Raw genomic sequence first — 12466 nt, forward strand, 5'->3', positions numbered from 1 at the left:
GTTAAACAAGTCAAATATATTTTATATTTGAGATTCTACAAAGTAGCCACCCTTGGCCTTGATAACAGATTTACACACTATTGGCATTCTCTCCACCCGCTTCACGAGGTAGTCAACTGGAATGCATTTCAATTAACAGATGTTCTTTGTTAAAAGTTGATTTGTGAAATGTCTTTTTAATGCATTTGAGCCAATCAGTTGTGTTGTGACAGGGTAGGGGTGATATACAGAAGATATCCCTATTTGGTAAAAGACCAAGTCCATATTATGGCAAGAACAGTTCAAATAAGCAAAGAGAAACAACAGGCCATCATTACTTTAAGACATGAAGGTCAGTCATTCTGGAAAATTTCAAGAACTTTGAAAGTTTCTTCAAGTGCAGTCGCAAAAACCATCAAGCGCTATGATGAAACTGGCTCTCATGAGGACCGCCAAAGGAAAACAAGACCCAGAGTTACCTCTGCTGCAGAGGATAAGTTCATTAAAGTTAACTGCACCTCAGATTGCAGCCCAAATAAATGCTTCACAGAGTTCAAGTAACTGTTCAGAGCAGACTGTGTGAATCAGGCCGTCATGGTCGAATTGCTGCAAAGAAACCACTACTAAAGGACAACAATAATAAGAAGAGACTTGCTTGGGCCAAGAAACATGAGCAATGGACATTAGACCAGTGGAAATCTGTCCGTTGGTCTGATGAGTCCAAATGTGCGATTTTTGGTTCCAACCGCCGTGTCTTTGTGAGACACAGAGTAGGTGTGGTTCCCACCGTGAAGCTTGGAAGGGGAGATGTGATGGTGTGGGGGTACTTCACTGTCTGTGATTTATTTAGAATTCAAGGCATACTTAACCATCATGGCTACCACAGCATTCTGCAGCGTTATGCCATCCCATCTGGTTTGCTCATAGTGGGACTATCATTTGTTTTTCAACAGGACAATGACCCAACACACCTCCAGGCTATGTTAGGGCTACTTGACCAAGGAGAGTAATGGAGTGCTGCATCAGATGACCTGGCCTCCACAATCACCCGACCTCAACCCAATTGAGATGGTTTGGGATGAGTTGGACCGCAGAGTGAAGGAAAAGCAGCCAACAAGTGCTCAACCCCTTCAAGACTGTTGGAAGAGCATTCCTCCTGAAGCTGGTTGAAAAAATGCAAAGAGTGTACAAAGCTGTCTTCAAGGCAAATGGGGCTACTTTGAAGAATCTAAAATCTCTAATATATCATCATAATACATCATAGTTTTGATGTCTTCACCATTATTCTACAACGTAGAAAATAGTGAAAGAAAGAAAAACCCTTGAATGAGTAGGTGTGTCCAATCTTTTGACTGGTACTGTATGTTGACTGGAACACACATACTTTATAAGGCTTGATATTGGGAAGTGGACTGAAACCTGGGCATCCCACTTGGTCCTATGTCTGTTGTGCAGGGAAAACAACTCAACTCAGAGCTTGTGCTGTCTCCTCCTCTCTCATCCTGGCTTGCTCTCTCCTCTCTCCCCAATCTCCTTCTTTTCTACCTCCTCCTCTCCAGAGGTGGAAAAAGTACCATACTTGAGTAAAAGTATAGATACCCTAATAGAAAGTTATTCAAGTAAAAGTGTAAGTCAGCCGGTAAAGTACTACTTGAGCAAAAGTCTAAAAGTATTAGGTTTTAAATATACTTACATATCAAAGTAAATGTAATTGCTGAAATATACTTAAGTATCAAAAGTAAAAGTACAAGTATAAATAATAAAATAATCCTTATATTAAGCAAAGCAGATGGCACCATTTTCTTGTTTTTAAAATGTATGGACAGCCAGGGTCACACTCCCACACTCAGACATGACTTACAGATAGCCAGGGTCACACTCCCACACTCAGACATGACTTACAGATAGCCAGGGTCACACTCCCACACTCAGACATGACTTACAGATAGCCAGGGTCACACTCCCACACTCAGACATGACTTACAGATAGCCAGGGTCACACTCCCACACTCAGACATGACTTACAGATAGCCAGGGTCACACTCCCACACTCAGACATGACTTACAGATAGCCAGGGTCACACTCCCACACTCAGACATGACTTACAGATAGCCAGGGTCACACTCCCACACTCAGACATGACTTACAGATAGCCAGGGTCACACTCCCACACTCAGACATAACTTACAGATAGCCAGGGTCACACTCCCACACTCAGACATGACTTACAGATAGCCAGGGTCACACTCCCACACTCAAGACACTATTTACAAAAGATGCCTTTGTGTTTAGTGAGTGCACCAGGCCAGAGGCAGTAGGGATGACCACGTGTTATCTTAATGTGTACTTGAATTGGATCATTTTCCTGTCCTGCTAAGAATTCAAAATGTAACTCGTACTTTTGGTTGTCAGGGAAAATCTATGTAAAAAATACAATATTGTATTTAGGAATGTAGTGAAGTTAAAGTAAAGGTTGTCAAAAATATAAATAGTAAAGTACAGATACCCCCCCCAAAAAACTGAAGTAGTACTTAAAAGTATGTTTACTTAAGTACTTTACACTACTGCTCCTCTCTTATTCCCTCTTTACTTCTGGCTTGCTCCTCGCCTCTCCCTCTACCCCCCTTATCCCCAGTGTGTGTTAGCACCAGGTGGGGTGGCTTATGTCCATGTCTCTGGTCCTCAGGGTGCAGTGTCCTCAGCCCCAACCCAACCCACAGCTCCCATCAATCTGCTTTCTGTCTGGCCTGTCACACATACCGGTGCTCAAGAGTTATGGCCCAACACTCTCTGTCTTTCTCTCTAACTCTCTGTGTCTGTCTCCCTCTTTGTGTCTGTATCGGTCTCTCTCTCTGTTACTCATGCACTCTCTCACACTCTCCACCGCTCTCTCCCTCTCGTTTTCCCTCTTTCGTTCCACCTCCCTCTCTCTGCTACAGGCCTCACTGCTCAGGGGGTCAGACAGCTGCACAGGCACCAGTCCCAAGGGCAGGCCCTTCTCCCCCTCTCATGGTCTCTCCTCTCTTCTTCTCCTCCTCTCCTCCTGTCCTCTGGGCCCCTGATGCTCATCTGTTCTGAGACACAACACTGAAACCTAGCCTTGTAAGTGTGGAGCACTTACTGACGGTCTGAGTCAATCGACCAATAACTCTACCCCTATCTACAGCAAAAACAATCAATCAAACCAGTGCCTTATCTTTTTTCTACAGTTCTTTTATTTTCAGACCTGTGCCACAAGTGAAAGACTGTGCCAACTGAGGCAACCTGTGTGGAATTCTTCAGGAATGTGGCTTCAGTAAACTTTCTATATTCCTGGCCTTCTACCATCCAACCTCCCCTCCATCCCTCTCTCTCTGCCTTTCCCAAAGCAGCATATAATCCTCTGCACCTGCAAAAGCTCCACACACTGCAGCCTGCCAAAAAAAGGGTGTGTGACCTTGCCTCCATGACCACTGAGGCTGAGAGCGAGAGAGAAAGAGAGAGAGAGAGAGAGAGAGAGAGAGAAAGACAGCAAATGAAGGAGAAAGAGTTAAAGAGAGAGAGGGTTGGTTATAAGAGTTATCAGGCGCATTAAAAACATCTCAAACCTCATCGGAATCGGCCTGGGGCTGGGAACCAAACGGCGCAGCTATTTTTGTGTACTCTTCTCCGTCTTTGGAGTGATGTAATTCACTCTTTTCCCAAGCACATTACAGGACAAGAAAGAGAGGGGGAAGGAGAAAGGGGAAGACATGAAAAAAGTCCCAGAGACGAGGACTGCAGTAAAGGTCCCCAGAATTCCCCAGCTCAGCAGAAAAGGCCTGGCTGATGAAGTTATACTGTTCTCATAATATGAGAACATAATCATTTATTTGGAGAAGAGAAGCTAAGCACTTATATTATCATGTTAATGGATGTTAAGTCTCATCCAAGTCGAGAGGGAACAGAATGGAGCCAGCTGAAGAGAACTGTCTGGAGTCTATGCTATCTTGCCAGAGTTACGAAACAACATTTGTTCAATATTCACCATGGAGCTTATGGATTTGGATGAGCTCAGGCCTCTGTGTTCCATATTTCTGTGTTGATGCTCAAATAGTGTAACATGAGGCGCTAGCTGGGCCAACGGCCTATAAAACAGGTTGAACTGGAACCTAACTAATACCTCACCCCTAGCTAATTACACAATACCTCAACCCTAGCTAAGTACACAATACCTCACCCCTAGCTAATTACACAATACCTCAACCCTAGCTAATTACACAATACCTCACCCCTAGCTAATTACACAATACCTCACCCCTAGCTAATTACACAATACCTCACCCCTAGCTAATTAAACAATACCTCAACCCTAGCTAATTACACAATACCTCACCCCTAGCTAATTACACAATACCTCAACCCTAGCTAATTACACAATACCTCACCCCTAGCTAATTACACAATACCTCACCCCTAGCTAATTACACAATACCTCAACCCTAGCTAATTACACAATACCTCACCCCTAGCTAATTACACAATACCTCAACCCTAGCTAATTACACAATACCTCACCCCTAGCTAATTACACAATACCTCACCCCTAGCTAATTACACAATACCTCACCCTTAGCTAATTACACAATACCTCACCCCTAGCTAATTACACAATACCTCACCCCTAGCTAATTACGCAATACCTCACCCCTAGCTAATTACACAATACCTCACCCCTAGCTAATTATACAATACCTCACCTCTAGCTAATTACACAATACCTCACCCCTAGCTAATTACACAACTTATACTTGTCTTCTTTGGGGTTGCTGTAAAAAAACAATCATTCCCTCCTCAAAACTGGTGGGCTGAATGCTGTTGGATTGTGTTGGATTCTGGTGTAGAGTTCTGGTTGTCGTTGGGCTGCAGGTTCTGCCCGAGGACAACAGCTAATTCCTGGTCCTTCTTGAAAACACATTGTGATAGTTTGGTTGCTCTAGAATAAATGAAGCAGGGATGATTGCTGCAATTGAGGAACAGCATGGAATAATTACAAATATGAATTCCCATGCAAACTTAATCTCTAGCATACATGTCCTCTTTATAACACGTACACACACACACACACACACACACACACACACACACACACACACACACATACACATACACATACACATACACATACACACACACACACACACACACACACACACACACACACACACACACACACACACACACACACACACACACACACGTACACACATACAGTACACACTCAAATCAAATACACACACAAGTACAGAAACCCCAAAACACCCTTTCACAGTGTGGAGAGCTGGGAGAGCTGTCAGGTACAGTATATGGTTGGCGTGCGTCATGTGTATTCCATTAGGTTGCAGATTAAACGGGATACTTTGTTTTTCACATCAAAGGCCTGTATGTGTGGTGGGAAGCCTCTCAACTCTCTCTCTTCTTCTTCATGAATAACGATTAGAGGTAAATCTGCCTGGTCATGGAGAAAATGGAGAATAGACCTACCTCATTCTCATTCTCCTCTATGTGTGTGTGTGAGTGTGCGCTCGTGTGCGTGTTAGACTTATGTGGTGTGTTTCAGTCTCATGGTTTTAGTAATGATTACATACTACGTCAGTGATAATAAGCTGTGTTGGTTTGGTGGGCCATGGGAGGAAGACACGACATGTGTGTGTTGGTGATTTTTTGGTGGTCAGAGGACATGCCGTGTGGGTTTGGTGATTGCTCTGGTTAATTTGTTGAGTGAATTCGATTTACAGGGGGCTAAATCCTAACTTGGGAAATGTGTGCAAGTTTGACCGAAAATCATGCAATGATGTGAGATATTGATGTGAGATATTAGCATGAAAGTTTGAGTTGTGTGTACATTTCTCAGTATAGATTGATCCCAAAGTGTGCAAGTGGAATGAATCCCGGCTCTGCTGATCTGTACTGTGTGCTGGTTGGGTGATGTGTGAGGAGCTATTGGAGTCTGCTGACAGCTGTTCTGTGCTGGCTGTGCTGCTGGCTCCGTATGAAACAGAAATAAAAGGCTGTAACACAGCACATTTCTACCCCCGGAGCAGATGTGGAGCTCAGGGTGAGAATGCCACACACAGACACACACATAGAAACTCACATAGTCTCATGGCTCTCCCAACAGCCAAAAAATGCCTATAAATGTTAGCTAGCTATTCATTTTATTTTTCTTGAGTTTCACTCTATTGTCCACTCTACGTTTTTGTGTTTTTTTTTTTTCAGGCCAGGGATCTCAAGGAGAGACTGCAATTTACCCATGCGGTTAGGGGAGAGGAGAGGGGTGAGAGGCAAGAGGAGATAAGAGAGGATGGGAGAGGAGAGCGAAAAGGTGGAGAAGGGCCAGATTCCAGAGCTGGCCTGTCCAGTAGAACTCTTCCCTGACGACTGTGTGCAGATGGCCTGGAGTGCAGGCCTTTGAGAGGGTGACAAAGAGGGACTTGTGATACGTCTAACTCTGGAGGACTTCCGTCCCCTGCTCCCCCCACAGCTGTGTAGCCCACTGTCCCCCCTCCACCTCCTGATCCGTCCACGCTGTGCTGCCCGTTTGGGCCTAATGTTAACGGAACGTTCTGAAGCCCACACCCGGAGACATGATGTCACCCTCACTAATGCTGTCTTTTCAAAGAGAAATGGCTTTTGTGTGTCCAGGGCCAGACAATGGAGATGAGGAAGAGAGAGAGAGAGGGAGAGAGAGACGGTTGACCATGCTAGAAGTGGATGACTAATTGCAGCTCCATTTGATTGTAGCCGTGGTGAACCCATTAAACGAGGGTGTAATTTCCTATTTTGTATTGTCCAGGAGATATGGCCTAGTAGGGCCGACTCAGCTGTAAATGTGTCAGAACATAAGCAGCCTATTCTGACTTTACTGCACCATCATTACAGGGACAAATTACAGCACAAAGAGAAAGAGAGGAGGATTACATACCTTTACACACTCCCAGTGGAACTGGACCAGAGAGAATGGGATCGGAAAATAAAGAACAACAGAAATGTGATAAATACAGCCTGTCATTATCAATCAATATGTCATATTTATAACAACTCTTTCAGATCATCTGGAAGACAAGGAAATGTCAGACCAAAAGCCTATCAAACAACTTGGTAAGAATGACAAGACTATTCTTGTCAACTAAATGAACAATGTAGGTAGAGAGATGGAGGGGTAGAGAGATGGAGGGGTAGAGGGATAGAGGTAGGGTGGAGAGAGGTAGGGTGGATAGATGGAGGGGTAGAGAGATGGAGAGGTAGAGAGATGGAGGGGTAGAGAGATGGAGGGGTAGAGAGATGGAGAGGTAGAGAGATGGAGGGGTAGAGAGATGGAGGGGTAGAGAGATAGATGTAGGGTGGATAGAGGTAGGGTGGATAGATGGAGGGGTAGAGAGATGGAGGGGTAGAGAGATAGAGGTAGGGTGGAGAGAGGTAGGGTGGATAGATGGAGGGGTAGGTAGAGAGATGGAGGGGTAGAGAGATGGAGGGGTAGAGAGATAGAGGTAGGGTGGATAGATGGAGGGGTAGAGAGATGGAGGGGTAGAGAGATAGATGTAGGGTGGAGAGAGGTAGGGTGGATAAATGGAGGGGTAAAGAGATAGAGGTAGGGTGGAGAGAGGTAGGGTGGATAGATGGAGGGGTGGAGATGGAGGGGTCGAGAGATGGAGGGGTAGAGAGATGGAGGGGTAGAGAGATGGAGGTAGGGTGGAGAGAGGTAGGGTGGATAGATGGATGGGTAGAGAGATGGAGGTAGGCTGGAGAGATGGAGGGGTAGAGAGATAGAAGTAGGGTGGATAGATGGAGGGGTGGAGATGGAGGGGTAGAGAGATGGAGGGGTAGAGAGATGTAGGGGTAGAGAGATGGAGAGGTACAGAGATGGAGGGGTAGAGAGATGGATGGATAGATGGAGGGGTGGAGAGATTTCGTTATGGTGGAGATATAGAGGGGTGGAGAGATGGAGGTAGGGTGGAGGGAGGTAGGATGGATAGATGGAGGTAGGGTGGGGAGATGGAGGGGTAGAGAGACAGAGGGTTAGAGAGATGGAGGTAGGGTGGAGAGATGGAGGGGTAGAGAGATTTAGGGGTAGAGAGACGGAGGGTTAGAGAGATGGAGGTAGGGTGGAGAGATGGAGGGGTAGAGAGATGGAGGGGTAGAGAGATGGAGGGGTCGAGAGATGGAAGGGTAGAGAGATGGAAGGGTAGAGAAATGGAGGTAGGGTGGAGAGACGGAGGGGTAGAGAGATGGAGGTAGGGCTGTGAGATGGAGGGGTGGAGAGATGGAGGTAGGGTGGAGAGATGGAGGTAGAGTGGAGAGAGGGAGTGGGGGAGATGGAGGTAGGGTGGAGAGATGTTGGTAGGGTGGAGAGATGGAGTGGGGGAGATGGAGGTAGGATGGAGAGATGGAGGGGGGAGATGGAGGTAGGGTGGAGAGATGGAGGGGTAGATAGATGTAGGTAGAAAAAGTGTATAGCCAGTCCCTGGTTTCTGAGGATCCTCTACCATAATCCCTCTCTCATTCTCTCTTCTACTACTCCTCTTTCTCTCACATGCACACACACTCTCTCCCTCTATCTGCCGTTTCTCCCTCTGTAGCGATGATTCATAAATGAGAGCGCTGTGGTCTGGAGCTCAGGGATAGACTGATGAAAGAAGAGGAAAGTGACGGAGGGCTGCAACTGGAAGCGCACCATCAGCTAACACAGGAAGTTACAGGGAGAGGAAGTCACTGTCTACTGGACGGGGAGCGGACACTCTAAATTCCGCCCCCATTGATCCTAGCAACAACAGGAGCCTTCATTCAGTTGGCCTCACATGTCTCTGAAGCTCAATTACCAAGACAAACTCATCCTAACCTAATAGTGTCTGGGTCTGGGCAGACGTACACCAACCTAACCCTCCTCTGGTCCTGCTTCTGCTGCTTCTCTGGAGGACAGCCTCACTTAGCTCTTTACAGGCTACTTTTAGATACAAAACAGCTTAACCAAATCATAGGTTCTCTCTCTGTCAGGCAGCACTTTTCTCTCTCTCCATCGTTGCTTCCCTCTCAGCTTGGCAGACAGTGTTTGTTATGAGGAACATACTCACCCAAGCCGTGCTATGAGCTTCATGGCAAGCAGAGAGTGTTGGTGTCCAAGTTTAGAGGATCACTCTAACAGACTCCTGTCTTTTATTAGAGTTGAGATGAATTCAACCTTTTCAGACTGCTGCTAGAGAGATGGCTTCTGAGAAGCCCCTGATCCATCCACCGCTGATTTATGCATCAATTGTTTTACACCTCTGGCTGAGATGCAGCGTTTGTGTGTGTGTGTGTGTGTGTCAGTGCAACTGGCAGAGATGGAGTGCCTGAAAGCCACATATGGTCAGATTTATATTGATAAGCCATTTATAGTGATGGGAGGGCTGAGTGAGGAGATTTTTCACATACCACTGACACTCCTATGAGGGAGAGAGGGATTTTATGTGAGTGTGTGTGTGTGTGTGTGTGTGTGTGTGTGTGTGTGTGTGTGTGTGTGTGTGTGTGTGTGTGTGTGTGTGTGTGTGTGTGTGTGTGTGTGTGTGTGTGTGTGTGTGTGTGTGTGTGTGTGTGTCTCCAACGAATGCTGATATAGAGCCACATCCAGCTGTGTATCAGCCAAGGCTGATATAGGGGCAGATAGCTGAAGTGTGATGATAAGGAGGTAAACCCAGTGATTGAGAGGGGGTTAACTGATCTGAGTAGCGTGGCAGGTGACTGACTCAACTGAGATATGGCTCATAACTCATGATGCCATCGTATTGCATTGAACAGGTGTGCGGGTGACTAAGTTAACCCAAGAGAGAGAGAATTAGAGGGAAAGAGAGAGAGAATGAGAGAGAAAGAGAGAGAGAGATTGAGAAAGAGAGAGAAAGAGAGAGAGATTGAGAATGAGAGAGAAAGAGAGAGATTGAGAAAGAGAGAGAAAGAGAGAGAGATTGAGAAAGAGAGAGAAAGAGAGAGAGATTGAGAAAGAGAGAGAAAGAGAGAGAGATTGAGAAAGAGAGAGAAAGAGAGTGAGAATGAGAGAGAAAAAGAGAGAGATTGAGAAAGAGAGAGAAAGAGAGTGAGAATGTGAGAGAAAAAGAGAGAGATTGAGAAAGAGAGAGAAAGAGAGTGAGAATGAGAGAGAAAAAGAGAGAGATTGAGAAAGAGAGAGAAAGAGAGTGAGAATGAGAGAGAAAGAGAGAGCGATTGAGAAAGAGCAAGCAGTTATTTTCCTCCCTCTGTCTCAGACTGGTGCAGCAAGTCCTGTCCCCTCCAGGCAGCCATACTAATATTCCCAGAGTTCAGAGGGCCAAGCCACAAATCTGCTCGGCACATGGAAGGAGAGGCGCGCCAGCACGTATAAAAGGCACATACCTCCAGTGCTTACTCTGCCCCGCGGGCCCCCAGCTCCGGCCCCGCCTCATATAACGGCCCAGCAGAGAGAGAGCAGGGTGTTCAACTCCGTAAAGCCTGCCTGCCTCTGAGGCCAGTGGGCCGGGTCGGGTCAGACAGGGCCAGGGGGGACCAGACAGAGAGGACCAGAGACGGACCAGGCGTGTCACGACTCTGGCCATGCATGATAACACAACGCCACACAGCCAGTTCCAGTAAAACCACTGAGGAAGAGACAGGGGAAATGGCTGTATTGAGTAGGCCTGACACAGCCTGCTGCCCAGCACATAAAACAAGTGCTTAAACAAATAGGCTACCCAGCCATGAGCTAATTCAACACGTCAAATAGGGAGACGGGCAGAAGAGGGACTAGAGTATGGACCAGCAGACTGTGTGGTGAACAGAACACATTGTAGATTTAATAAGAGGATGTGATAAAGCAGCAGAGAGGCAGGCCTCTGTTGGACCTAGTGAAACATATTGAGGTGTTTTCTTCCACTGCCTGCCACAGTTTGTTTGGTTAAGTACACAAGGGGCATAAAGACATGAAACCATGGGAGAACTAAGCCACTGAGTCACAGTAAGACTAGTCTGACTAAGACAAAAATACATATTAACACGTTGTGTTTTGTGGTCTGCACTTGGAGGACAGATTCCAACGACCGGAGAGGTAGAGCGAGAGACAAGGAGAGAGTGAGAGGGATCAGCCTTGTTGACTCCTTTAAATGGTTTGCAACGCAAACACGTTTTCCATTCCTTTAATACATGCGAGTGACACCAGAGTAGGGGATATTTCCCCACCATCATTCCGTTTGCATGACAGCTCAGAGCCAACCTCTGCTCCCAGGCCCCACACACATCTGTGTCATTCAGCCTCGGGGGACACCAAACACATCACAATGAGTCACATGGCCCCGCTGGTGTGTGTGTGTGTGTGTGTGTGTGTGTGTGTGTGTGTGTGTGTGTGTGTGTGTGTGTGTGTGTGTGTGTGTGTGTGTGTGTGTGTGTGTGTGTGTGTGTGTGTGTGTGTGTGTGTGTGTGTGTGTGTGTGTGTGTGTGTGTGTGAAGACCGTAACATTACCATTTGGAGAGACTGTCAAGTACTTTATCATTGAGAGACAGAGATTCCCTTTCCTGTGTCACACTCCTTTGCACTCAAGGATGTGTGTGTGTGTGTGTGTGTGTGTGTGTGTGTGTGTGTATGTGTGTGTGTGTGTGTGTGTGTGTGTGTGTGTGTGTGTGTGTGTGTGTGTGTGTGTGTGTGTGTGTGTGTGTGTGTGTGTGTGTGTGTGTGTGTGTATGTGTGTGTGTGTGTGTGTGTGTGTGTGTGTGTATGTGTGTGTGTATGTGTGTGTGTGTGTGTGTGTGTGTGTGTGTGTATGTGTGTGTGTGTGTGTGTGTGTGTGTGTGTGTGTGTGTTGTCCTAAGTGTATTAGTATTCAGAGATGCTTCAGGCCGTCACAGGCCCTTAGCCACTCACTCGACGGCAGGAAAAACACATGTCAAAATACATTTAAATTGAGCCTGATTGCAGGGCCTGCAGTTGGCTGCATTTTGACAAACGACTTTAATAGGTCAGGCTTCAGTCCCTGCATACTGATGAGCATCTGGATAGCTGGAGAAAGAAAAGGGGGGAGAATCTAACTATCTCTGTCTACTACTGTACAGGACAGCAACAGCCAGCACTAACTACAGTCGCTAAGAGTAGACAAACTTCCAGAATTTGTAGGAAAACTATTTTTATTTGATTATGTTCTCTTTGCACGACGTCTTCTGCATTCTTTAGGACTCAGGCGATTCCAGTCTATTGGATCATACATTGATCAGACTTTGTAGATGACGCATGGGCTTTTTCCTCTCTTTCCTCAATCAGATTCAGACAGACACCTCTGGGCTCAGACAAAGCTGGAGGGTTGGTGATGGAGCACTCTCCCTTTTACACATTTTAACAACCTGTCGCCAGTCTGCAGAGCTGGGCCTTTTACGGCTCCATTCAAACTGAGGCCTGTCTCTGTTTCTGTCCATCTGTGCTCATCAGGCTGGATGGATGGGGAAAGGAACTGCTAGACGAGACAGGGAATCTGTGAC

The 12466-nt window shown here is 46.4% G+C and overlaps 1 pseudogene; it reads right to left on the bottom strand.

Moving 5' to 3' along the window:
- The window catches only part of LOC149982557 (mitochondrial S-adenosylmethionine carrier protein-like), an 83742-nt pseudogene that overhangs the window by 19079 nt on the left and 52197 nt on the right, over window positions 1–12466 (bottom strand).

Source organism: Oncorhynchus mykiss, chromosome 7 (genome assembly GCF_057628025.1).
Source record: "Oncorhynchus mykiss isolate SJ-2025 chromosome 7, ASM5762802v1, whole genome shotgun sequence".
NCBI lineage: Eukaryota > Metazoa > Chordata > Actinopteri > Salmoniformes > Salmonidae > Oncorhynchus > Oncorhynchus mykiss.